This window comes from Anomalospiza imberbis, chromosome 19 (assembly GCF_031753505.1).
Source record: "Anomalospiza imberbis isolate Cuckoo-Finch-1a 21T00152 chromosome 19, ASM3175350v1, whole genome shotgun sequence".
NCBI classification, from domain to species: domain Eukaryota; kingdom Metazoa; phylum Chordata; class Aves; order Passeriformes; family Viduidae; genus Anomalospiza; species Anomalospiza imberbis.
In genome coordinates, this window is record NC_089699.1 from 7,081,678 (window position 1) to 7,094,102 (window position 12,425).

At 45.5% G+C, this 12,425-nt stretch overlaps 1 protein-coding gene across 13 annotated transcripts in view; it reads left to right on the top strand.

Annotated features, from left to right (window-relative positions):
- Nucleotides 1-383: 383 nt before the first annotated feature.
- Nucleotides 384-12,425, top strand: part of TNRC6C (trinucleotide repeat containing adaptor 6C) — a 99,840-nt gene continuing 87,798 nt past the window's right edge. For 4 of the 13 annotated variants that reach the window (XM_068209384.1, XM_068209387.1, XM_068209393.1 and 1 more), the window contains exon 1: nucleotides 389-1,616. The gene's annotated coding sequence lies outside the window, so the exon portion shown is untranslated. Of the gene's footprint in view, nucleotides 1,617-12,425 lie in introns of all 13 variants that reach the window. The other 9 variants (XM_068209381.1, XM_068209386.1, XM_068209382.1 and 6 more) reach the window with 6 other exon arrangements.

Genomic DNA, 12,425 nt, shown 5'->3' on the forward strand with positions numbered 1-12,425 from the left:
CGCTCATTTGCATATCGGCGGGGGCTTCCCTCCCCCTCCCCTCCCCTCCCCTCCCCGCCCGTCACGTGGCCGGGGGGCGGGGGCAGCGCGGCACTTCCTGTTCGCGGCCGGCGCGGGAGGGGGCGCGCGCGCGGAGCCGCCCCGCGGTCTCGCGCTGCCTGGCGGGGCTCTGTCAGTCAGCGACAAAATGGCCGCGGCGGCGGCAGCGGCGGCAGCGGCTCCTCGGCTCCCCAGGGCGGCAGCGGCGGCGCGGAGGAGCGGGGGACCGGCCCGGCAGCACTGAGCCCGGCACCGCCTGCCCTGCGAGCGGACGCGGCGAGAGCGAGCGGGAGAGACGGCGAGCGGCGCTGCGTCCCCCCCCCCATCCCCCTTCCCCCTCTGCACCCCGGCGGACCGAGCGACCGACCGACCCTGCCCGAGGCGCTGCTGCGGCTCCCCGGGGACGCGCCGCCGCCTCGGCTGCCCCGCTCCCCGCCGCCCACGCGGGTCCCTGCCGGATCCCTGCGGAGGACACGGAGAGAGCCGCGGGATCGCCCCGCTCCCGCCTGCCCGCGGATCCCGCTGCGAGCCAGGCACACACAGACTGTCGGGTTTCCCCGCTCCCTCCTCCCTCCGTGAAAGACTTTGCTGGATCCTCCTCCCCGGATCCCCTCCCCGCGCTCGCTCCTTCCTGCGGGAGCGGCCGCTGGAGCCTCCTCCCGCCCCGGATCGCCCGCGGGGTCCCTGCGGAGCCGCGGACCCTCCTCCCCTGGCAGAGACGCCGCTGGATCCTCCGCCCCCCCGGAGCTCCCGGCGGGATCCTCCTCCTGCCCGCAGCCCCATGTGAGACTCCGCGTCCCCCCCGTGCCTCCGCCGTGGTGGTTTAGGTTTTTTTCCACCCCCCTCCTCCTTTTATTTTGAAGGGGGGATCCATCTTAAAACTCTCTTCTGGATCCCAGTTTCTCTTTTTTGATTTGCACTTTTTGAAAAACCCCTCAGATGCTCCTCCATGTGGACTGAGAACCCATCAAGACACACACACCAGAACTCATCCCGATCAACTCCAAATCCTGGCTTTCCGTGGGTTTTGCTGCAACACATGAAAGCAAACTTGTATTTAAGACACACTCGTGCAGAAATTTAGCTGGGGACTTGAACGTGTATTTTGTCTTGGTTTCTTGGTCTTGGTTATTTTTTGTTGTTTTTTTAATTTTGCTTCACTGGAAATCAAAAGCTTGTTTTGGAATTGGACCTGCTTTTGCTGCACTTCTCCTCTGGGCTGGATAACACTGAAGCTCGTTGCTTTTCTACTTGGATAGTGTTTTCCTGTTGATCTGTTGGGTTTTTTTTTCATCTCCTGTGTGGCAGACTTTTTTTTTTTTTTCCCTGAGGGGGGTAAACAAACGACGACGACAACAACAAAAAACTTGATTTTTTTGGCCGTGTGAGATTTTTTTCGTATTCATATTCGTGAAATTACGGGTACATTTACAAAAAATTAAAAAAAAAAAGCATTAAAAATAAGAAAGGAACACGTCAGAAAGACCCCTACACGGTAGACAAAATACTCACTTGTTTCCTTACAGCAAGACTGAATCGAAAGCTGCCAAAGAGCCCCATAAAGAAAAGACTAAAAGGTAAGAATGGGGTAAGAGCAGCTCTTAATCCGGGCACGGTGGAAGTTAGCAGGGGAAGAGACCTGCGGAGCCGGTGCATTCCTCCTTTTTCACAACTCTAAACTAGATCATGATTATTTTTAAACTGCTTGTTAGTCAGCGAAGCAAGAAACACCCTCAAACATTTCAAAATCTTTTATTTTTATACGATTTTTAAAAAATGTGAACAACCTCCGGATTTTTTTTTTTTAAGGTAGAATTAATTCGGGATTTTTTTCTCTGTCCGGAATCGCTGTTTCGCCACGAACAGCGAGCAGAAAGTGCCGTTTGTGAGCGTTCAGACATGACACGAAGGCAGCTTCTGCTGCAAGGCATGACCGTGTGCTCTTGCTTTAAAACTTACACGTGTGAAAATTATCGCAGAGCGCCTTGGAAATGATCCCAGGGCTGGGAAATTGTGGGCATGGCCAGCAGTGCTGCCCTGTGGGCGAGCACATGAGCTCCAGCTTTGTCCTTCATGGCTGCTTTCTCTTAAAAGTTAAAAGATCTAGCTTTGGGTTATATTTTTGGGATTGTGAGGATCCGCAGTAATTTTCTCCTGAGTATTCACAGAGAGATCTTCGTCTCAACCTGGAATGTCCAGGGGGAGAGAGAATATTAAACAGAGTTTATTCCTTTAACTGCGACGCAGAAGGGGAGGAAAATGGGGAGGGTTCAGTTGTTAACCTGAGAAATCTTGAAACACTGGAAGTTTATTAATTGTTCGAGGCTTCTTTGTTTGTATCACAAGTTTGTGTCAAAGGTTAATCTTCTTAATATGTAATTAGTTGAAGGTTCAATTATGGGATTTATTGAACTCAATTGGGTTTCCCCCCCTCTTTTCCCATTGAAAATAATACTGCAGGTCTTTGTGACTAGTTTATTTTCTGCTACAACTCGAGTGTATCTGCGAGAAGAGATTTATTCAATTATTCTAACAGCCAGTTTAAATTTAGAAATAATCTTTGGGACGTCATACCCGTGTCTGTTGCATATTTTTCCCTCTCGTTTGCATATGTATGTATCTGGCGAATTATGCTAATTTATGTACAGAAATTTGCTGTGGACATTAGGCCGGTTAAGGTAATTAAAATTCCAATAAATCCCGCTGTTAGTGGGCTGGCCGGTGGTGCAGAGCTTTAAATCAGGTGGGTGTCGGTGGTGCTGGGGACCTGCGGACAATGCCAGAGCGGAGGAGCAGGAGAACATCTGCACTGCTGCTGGATGCGCTGGGAGAGCCCGGCATGGCTTCCGAATCTTCCCAATCCTGCCCTCCTTCCCGGCGCTGGGTGGGTGGTTTTTTTTGTTTTTTTTTTTTTTTGGACTCCCCGACGACTAAGTATTTAAATTGAGTTTCCTCTCGGATATTACATTTTAAAAAAAAAATAATAATTTCGAGGAGGTAGCGGGAAGGTACACACGGGTTCTCACTGCTTCCCCTGGTGTTTTCCAAGGAAATAGGAGGTGACTTGCAGTGGGTGCAACCTGTGCTTAGCATATCACGGAGTTTCCTTCCCGCAGCCGCGGTTCCTGGGGTTCAGGAATCCCTGGGATGTCTGGCTGCCTGCTCCTGTGTGTTATTTGTGAGCTCAAAATGGTGTGCTGAGCAGCAGCCCCCGGATGCGCTGGCGTCCCTGCTGTGGCTTCTGGAACTCTTTCCAGAACGTGAAAACATCAGTGTCAGCCCTGGATACCCCAGTGAGGAAGCTGCTCCAGCTCTGGAGGCTCGGGCTGCTCTGGGGAGCACTGTGGTGCTTTTTGGCTGGGATTGCAGAAGCCCGGCTGGTAGATAACCTAACCTGGCTGCTCCCGAGCCTGGGACTCACAGTCTATGAAAAATAATAAAAAAAAAAAGCTGTAGTAAATCAGATTAATTTGAACTTTTTTTAGGGAAAATGAGTGTTTAAGGGCAGCGGCAGTAGTGTAATAATGCCTTGTGTGGCTTTGTCCTTATCTTCAAAGGGGAACGGATCATTTCTGCCTGGCAGTGGTCTGCCTGGCTTCCTGAGATGAGGAAGGTTCATTACAGTCCAGCCCCCGGAGAACAGGTGCTGCCGTAGGGAAAACTGCCGCAGCCAGGGCTTGCTCCAGGGCGAGAGGGATGGCTATTAGTCAGGGCTGTATTTTAGGCACTACTTTGTACTTTTGTCCAAAGGTTTCGTTTGTAGCAATGAAAGAAACAAGACAGACAAACCTTTTTGTTGAGAGCTCATCTGGATTGCAGCAGGATGTACTTAACACACATTAATGTTCCTTTTCTATGTGTGGATTCCCATATTGACAGATTTAATTCTGGCATCCATCAGACTAAGAACTGTTGTGTTACACACGGGTGCTTTGTGTGTGCTGTACATCAGCTTTGCAGCACATGGATTATTTTGGAGCTGTCAGTGGTGCAGGGTGTCAGTCCCAGTGCCTGGGAATGTCTTTATGGGCAGCCCTGGGCTGTGCCATTTCCCCGCTGGCCACAGCAGAGTGGACTTTGCTCTGGGACGCTGCCCTTGGGCTAAAAACCATCTGGGGACTTGGGGGTTCACCCTCAGCCGTGGCATCTTGGCTTCCTCCAAAATCTGACTCTGACCCCCTGTGAGTGGATGGGTTTGCCCATTGCAAAGCCTGCTGCACCTTGCCGAGATCAATGAAAACCCCACCTCCACCTTAATTTCTGGTTTCTTCTCCAGGATTTGTCTTTTCTGATAAGATAACACACTCTGCTGTGATAAGTTGAGATCTTTCACTGATGTTTGAGGGAAGAAAGGTAATTCTGTACTCTTTTTGCTTGAAAGAGGTTTTTAAGACTTTGAAAATAATGAGATGGAATTTCCTTAAAATGAGAAAAACATAATTGGCCATAAGACTGCTTTTAATCTGAAGAGTCTTTTTTGAAGTTCTCAAATCTCCCATGTTCCATACCTTGCCAAGTATGGACTAACGATAAAACAAGATTAAGTGAAAGGTTTTGTCAAGCAGGGGGTTATAATTTCCTTGTGTAGTGGAGCAAACTGTTGCTGAGTGGCAGTCTTATAAGAGAGCATAGCTTTAAATTAATCTAGAAATAAAACCGCTTATTTTTCAGCTTTTCATTCACTTCATTCAGAAAGGCCAGGAATTTTATTGACAGAGTTACTGCCTGCTGTTCACTCAAAATGACCTAGACCTCTGCAGCCCCTCAGATGCTCCATGCCATGGAGACTCCTTTTCTCTTTCGTGTTACATTTATTAAAAGCCCAATGGCAGCGTTTACTTTCAGTTTTAGCTGTGAAGACTTAACCAAGAGCGGGGGATGTGGGAACGGGTAATATGTTAACTTAGCAGCTGGCCTCGCCGAGATAAACATGCGCTTTTCCAAATGCTGTCATCTGGCCCCTTTCCAAAACAAGCTGAAGGAGGAGGTCAGGGGTGGAGCCATCCCCTGCTTCAGTAAAAAGAGGCTTTCATTTGGGAAGAATTGCCAGATCCTATTGACTAAAAGAACTGCAGATTTAAAATAAAATGACCAAACCTTTCCTGAGTAAACCAAATGGTTTCTCTTGATGACTTAAATTTAAGTGTGCTTTGTTTGCTGCTTCTCTTAGAAGGTTCAGCAGTTTCAATGCAGAGTGCATATTTCTGCTTTTTTAAAAAAATCAGTGTGTTATATAAGCCTTTGAACATGACAACTGATAAAAAATGTATCATCTTTGTAACAGTAGAGACCTGCAACACAAAAGTGCTGTTGTTTTAATTGTTTAAAATTCAGATTACAAGATAATGGTAATACCATTAGAAGGTTTCCCCCTGGCCTAGAAGCTGCAGGTAGGAGTGTGTCGATCCCTCAGTATTAAAGATGAATGATAAGGAAACCTCTTAAATGCCTGTGACGCTGCAGTCTAGCCAATTTATGATCAGCTGATGCCTTCTAGTGATAATGGCTTGAGGTTTTCAGCTGTATTAAGAAGATATCAGCCAGGGCAAATAGTGTTTAGAAGAGAAGTATACTTTATGGAATGGGGAGATGATCTAGAAGTGACAGTAAATTGCATTACTAAATGATCTATGTGCTCTGTGCCTTCTCTTCCCTGGCAAATGCTGTTGGTAAAATGAAGGATGGTTATTCTTAATGTATGAAAGCAGAGGAATCAAAGTATTATTTGATCTCCCTTTAGGAATCTGTGCTAGTTAGGAAAATTGTCAACCGAAAGCATGGCTAAGTTGTACATCTTAAGTGCCAGAAGGAGATGTACTTAGGCTTATTTCATCATTACTTAATCATGGTTAACTTCACTGTGGATTCCCAAATACAGTTACAACTGTGTTTTCCAAAACTTCATATTTGTGCTCCTTCCTACCTTGTCACTAATACGTTTTAAAATCTCCCGCCCAAGATACAAATGTTTGGATTTGATCATAAACAAACTGCCTGCTCTGGCAGAGAACAGTCACTGTGCTCTTTGAGGTCATGCCAAAGATGCTGGAAAATGCATCTTTAGCATTTAGCCCTTCTCTAAAATATGCATCTGATTCTTTTGTCTATTTTCTTTTTTTTTTTTTTTTTGAAGAGAGTAGCATGTCTCTCTCTTTCTCCCAGTAAAAATGCTTCTGTCACTGAAGGCAGCTGTAAAATAACTGGCTGTTCTTGCATCCCAAGGTTCAGGGTACCAGGCGAATCCGAGTGAGTTTTGGTCTCTACCCCGGGTGTGAAGCAGCGCTGTAATTTTTCAGCACCGAGGTCTCGAACGTAGTTGTAATTCAAGTTCATAAAATATGAGAAGCCCTGACGGTGCTGAGGTCTGGTTTCTGGAGCTCTTCCCCGTGGGTTTGCAGCCAAGGATGGCTGAGAGCGAGAACAGTTATCTGTGCTGCAGCAGTGATGGTTTATGGCTGGGTGCCCAGATTGTCTGGCTTTGCACACAGCTTTATAGTTTGCCTTTGAGGGCTGTGGAGGAGGTGGAAGTCATTTGTAATAAACAGCTATCTGCAGCCTGCTTTTTCTGGGGTTTGAAATGTACAGCCATTTAAAAAATTGCAAACTAGATGTACATTTACTTAGATTTCAGTCTGGAACTTCTATGTTTTAGGAACTTGGTGATGAGAAATGATAACAATTGCTTATTGCTTTGTATTGAAAATACCTAATATTTATCCCTTGGATGTTTGGGCTGTTTTTTAAGCTCTGCATTGCTAGACAATGAGATTTTTCAGGTTTTTTATATGAGAGAAAAATTGACTTGTCAAATTGGTTGGTGTCCTTTGTGGTAATTAAGCCCCAGAGAAAAATATGTTTATATATCTCAAAATAGTTGTCATGCAGCTACCAGCTATAGGCTCATTTAGGAAAAATAACAGCCACCCCCCTTCCACCGCGAGGAAAACAACCACCCTGGGCTATGTTTAGTTACTGCCCATGGGTGTTTTCAGAGGGAGATCCATTCTTCCCTCTACTTCTCTTCTCCAGCTTCTTGTTCCTGGGGTCTGTGCATGTTTTCCCATGCTGATTTTCTGAAGGGATGGTGCCTTTGTTATGGTCTTGCCCAAGAGGAGTCTCTTAGAATGGCATTACCTGATTTTTCTTAGATGTGCTGTTTTCCTTCCTATTCCTTTCTTCCCTTCCTGTGTTCTGTATGCACAAAGTTTACAGTTTTGTCTCTCATCCTGCATTTCCAAAGCTTCCTGATGGGAAGTGGGAGAGCTGTTTGTTTTGGTGGAGGGATAGGGAGTGCTTATCCATGGCTTGAACACTTTCTGGGAGGGATCGATTGTTAGTCCAGGCTGACTTCTGCCAAGTCTATTTTAAGCTGAACCAGATATCTGTGTTGTGTCAGTCTGATTTCAGTCCTGCTCAAGCCTGCGATTCTCAGGTCTTTTAGTTCTTCAGAATTCCAAAGTGTTTTCATGGCTGTCATTCATTGGTGCTGACAATGGAGATCCTTGTTTTTAAACAGTAGCTGGTTATTGGTAAACAAAAGAGCATCAGCCCAGTGCTTTAACACAAACCATTCTGGAAAAAAGGAGCAGTTCAGGGAGAATGCCAAGGAAAAAAAAAAAATCGGCTGTACAGATGCATAAAGTGCTGACTGCCATTTTCCTGTGTTCCTACAAGGTCATTAATAGATCATACAAGGTGGTCTTGCTGGTGTTTGTAATGTTTTTGCTCCAACTCAGTGTATGTTCACAGTAGTCCTGAGGGTGATCCTGCACATGAAATATGAAGCAAAAATCTTTATTAGCACTGCAGGCATAACCTAATGGGGCGTGTGTGTAAATCAAGCAAGTCTCTTTTCACGAGTGTGTTACCAAAGGCAGGGCAGGATTCCTCACTCTCCCTCTGCTAACATCATTCTGTCCATCTGCAGGTCACAACTTTCCTCTTCCCCCAGTGTTTTTAGTTGCACTTACCAAGTGCACAGACTTACTTAACAGAGGAGAATTGCTTCCAGTGTTTGTGTTGTCTGAATTTTTACCACATTGTCAGCTTTGAAATGGGTGCTGCCTTGAAATTCTTTCTCTTACAAAAGATGCTCCATCTCTGCAAATGTAATCATCCTTATCTCCTTGTGCTGGAATGCTGTTAAGTGCCCAGTACTCATTCCTGTTTTGTGATGCAGAAAAAATTGCTTTTAGTTAAAAATAACCTGTTGGCGTAGTGTGCTGTTCACATATTCCTGCCTATGAAATTATTTGGTTTCTCTTTGCTGATGTAAACTATAATGAAGTGTATGTTTATCTTGAATCTCTCAAAAATAAATTAGTATGGGAGATGGAGCATCCTCTGATAAGGAGGGAGGAGAGCCTAGTGGTAGCAAACTAAATGCAATTTAATGTTTTCTAGTGTGATCATGATAAAATATATGTCTGATCCAGGTGTGGAGCTAAATTTGGTGTCTCAGTAATAGAACTGCTGCTGTTAAGGAGCAGAGTCTCTGTATAAATAGCACTGTTTTAGGTGAAAGATTTATTATCTGGGACTTGCTGGAGCTCGGTGAATATGTAATTTTTACTATTTCTATTCTTCTAATCAATCTCATAGAATTCAACTCCTTCACTTGAAAAAAGAATGGTCCGAGTAAGTCTCATTACACCAACAGTGCATCAGAGATGTCAGTCTTTATACTCTGCTACCACATTTACATGTAATAATTGAATGAAGCAATGGTTGGCTTAGTGGATGGATGTTTATATAATGGTTTGCCTAAAAAAAAGACCCTCACCTTTAATTTCTTCTTACATTTGTGAGAATGAAATGTACTTCACAAATTCCTAGGTGAAATACTGCAGTGATGACAAAACTCATTGCTTTTGAAGCCAACAACCCAGACTGATAGATACAATCTTTTTTATCTGGGTGATATTGCAACACAGATAGTCCAACTGCACTGAAATTGTGCTTCCATCCTGCCCCATCCCCAATTCCTCAGTCAGCATCCAGACAAGCAAGAGCTGCTCTTTCTGGAATTCTGTCTGCATCTACTGATCAGATAACTTGGAGACGTATTGGATATATTTCTGAGAATATTTGCTCCCCTGGGCATTTCATGCACTAAATGAAGGCATAAAATAGTTATTACTAAGATCATAATTGACCATAAATTGATTTCCAAAGTGGTATTTACTGCAACTAGTTTTCCTGTCCTGGAAGATCATTTATGGCTATTTCCTTTCCCCATCTCTCCCCCACCCTGTCTCCTCCCCCATGGAGCTGCTATTCATTTGCTAAGTTGAAAAATGGATGATGGCCCATTCTGATGCTGGGTCTGATATTCTAATTTATGCTTTTACTATGGAATGTGAAGAGAGAAACAGAGAAGTTTATTTCCATTAACTTCATCAAGTTTTAAGGAATGCCCTTTCAGCACTGCAGAGCTAATCTTTTAAACTCTGGTAGGTTTGTGGAAGGAAAGGTGGGTGGATTATGCTGTTTCCTTAATTTTGGATGATAGGATAAACCTTTAACTGAATCCAGTTTCCAGCCTGAAGATAGGTACAGAGTCATTGTTTTTTATTTTACTCAAATTATGCTGCCATCTTAATTTCCAAAACAGTCTTGCAGCTGAAGATGCAGTGGAACAAAAACTTAAAAGCGTCCAAATGTATTAAAAGCTTCAAAAAGTATTTTCTTTACGTTAAATGACATGATTATGGTGAACAGTGTGTTTTGATTTTTGTAGTGAAATATTAGGAGTGTATAAAGTGCACAAACCAAGTAGATTTTCTTCATTTGTGTTTAAACTTTCAGAAATTTGCAGTGCACAACTTTTAGTACAGTTTATTAGTCTATAGTGTGTTTTGTCTTCCTTGACTGGGATCAAATTTGGTGTTAACCTCCTGCCGAGAATTCCAGGACCCCTGACATTTTATTGTGACTCTTGATTAGCTCACCAGGGTTCCTGCTAAGAATTCTTCTTTCATTCATTTGATAAATTGAATTCCCTATTCACAGTGCCTTTAAATAGAATGGTATTTGGAGAACTTGAAGACAACAGCTTGAATGTTCAATGAGCTCACTCAGCAAATTTAAAAATGCAGAAGAAGGAATTTATGGGTTTGTGTATTCTGACATCTTCTAAAAGAATAAACATCTTACAAAAATTTAGATCTGTCATCATATTTGCTTTAAGTGTATTTCCCATTTGGTTTCTAAGACAAGGAGTTCTTTTGACATCTCTTTTCCCTTTTTCATCTTGTTTTGCCTTGTTGTGTCGGCAGCTGTGCATTCAGCTTACCTGTCCACGTGGGAGCAGGTATGGTGAGGTGACACAGCACAGAGGGACTTCAGTTCCCAAGGCAGTGTGGAGAGAAGAGAGCACCTCATCCTTCCCACCCTGGGCTCTACAGCATGAGGAACAGTGTCTTTATTTTTTCCTGATGGTAGATCTCGAGACAGCCCTGCCCTGTGAGGCTGCTGTCCTTTGACTCCCCCACCCAGGTCTCTCCATGAGCTCCCTGCAGTGGGGGCTGCGGCCGTGTCCTGCATCTCACACCACTTGTGCCTCCAAGGTGGCACCTGGAGAGCTCGGTGCTGGGGTAGCTGAGGCCCACCCCCTGTCTTCCTCGAGATTGGCTTCTACAGCTTCTGCCTCACATGAGGAAATTATTTTAGTATCACAGGAAAGCCCAAGTTGGAGGGGACATTAGGTCATCTCAGATGGGCAGATGAGTGTTCAGGTCGGGTGCCACACGTGTGTGTCAGGTCCCTGGTGCTCCTCACTGTCCTGCTGGTGTTATTCTTGGACATGCCTGCTACAGTCTCCCTGCCTGTGGCTAGGAATGAGGGCGGTGTGTGTGCATTTTTCCACTGTGCCTGTGGCACCTCTGCCTAAGGGGAGGTGTTGCTCACCTTCCTGGGCCTGTCTAATCACCCTGGAACCACTCATGAACGTGGACACCAACAATGGACCTGTGTGCCTGTGGCTGCTGTAAGCTGGGGGTCTTTTGCTGAAGATATTAGCACCACCTTATTCCCAGAATAAGCAAAAGGGCAGCACCATAAACTCTGTCTTCAGGGAAAATTCTGTTTCCTTTTTTTTTGGTGCTGTAGGTTGTGTTGTCCGGCCCCACTTGTGTGAGAGCACCAACCTGGTCTTCATCTCTGGCAGTAAATAAGTGCACTGTGCTTTCACTTGCTGCTGACAAAGTGATTGGGCTCAGAAATAATTGAGTACTGGCACCTAACTGTGATGGAAGGGGAAAGGAGGATTAGGTGTGTTGGAAATCCCTACAGGCAAAACGGTGCATCGTTGTAGTTACACAAACTTGCTTTCCAGTTTTTATCAACAGGGGATCATAAAGGCTTGGCTGTGCTAGCCAGAGGGCTCTGAAGGTTTGCTGCACAGTGCTGCCAGCTGTGGCCTGTCCCTCCTGACCCCGTTGTCCCTTCAGGATGACAGGTGACTGACTAGCTCCACCAGCCTCCGTCCCTGGGGTGGCAAAGCATCCTGTGGAGCTGCTGCTCCTGTTCCTATTTCCTGGCCTCCTACGTTGCAGTATCCCTGCGCAGCTGCCCCAGGAAGCAGTGCTCCTCTAAAGTGTTCTTGGAGTTCAGCTGAATAGAGCCAGCAGCTTGTCTGTGGGCTGCTTCTGCTCCTGGGTCAGCTAAAGGGAGACACTTGGCTAGTGAGGGGGACTGGCACAGGGCTCTCATCTTCTGAAGTCTTTACAGAAATCAAAATAGCCAGCAGTATCTGGAGAGGCAAACATGCTGTGCTCTTGCTGAGCTGCTGGATTCCAAAGCTGTTTTCCTTTGTGCATTATGTCCCAGGAAGATTGGGGACGAGCTGTGGAGCAGATGCCAGATCAACTGCTGGTAATTATCATCAGGCCTGGGAGGGAGGCAGTGCTGGGAATGTAAATCTGGTTATCTGCACCCTTCACAGTGTGTAGCATAATTTTTCCATCAGTCCATGTTTGATGGGGGAGGAGAGTTGTTTTTCATAGCATGTTTCTTGCTGTTTGTAGCCTGCTTTGAGTGATGAATTCATTGCAAGTTTTTTTTTTTTGGGGGGTGTGGGGCTTTTTTACTTTTGGTCCTTGCATAGCCTGAGTGGTGCCCATGGTGGAGCACCTGGGGTGTTGTCAGCAGATTGAGGGAGCAAATTCTGGTTTGGTTCATGCCTGAAATGCATAAATGACTGAGGTTTGGTGTACAGTTCTAGCCCATGCCCAGATTTACCTACTAACTCCTTAAGCTGCCCCATATTGGAGCTTGTATGTACACTAATAACCCTGCACTGTGGAGAGCAGCACCTCCACGGGAGAGGGGATGAACCTGTGTGGTGGCATCCCTGTGGGATTATCTACATGCATCTCTTCATTTGG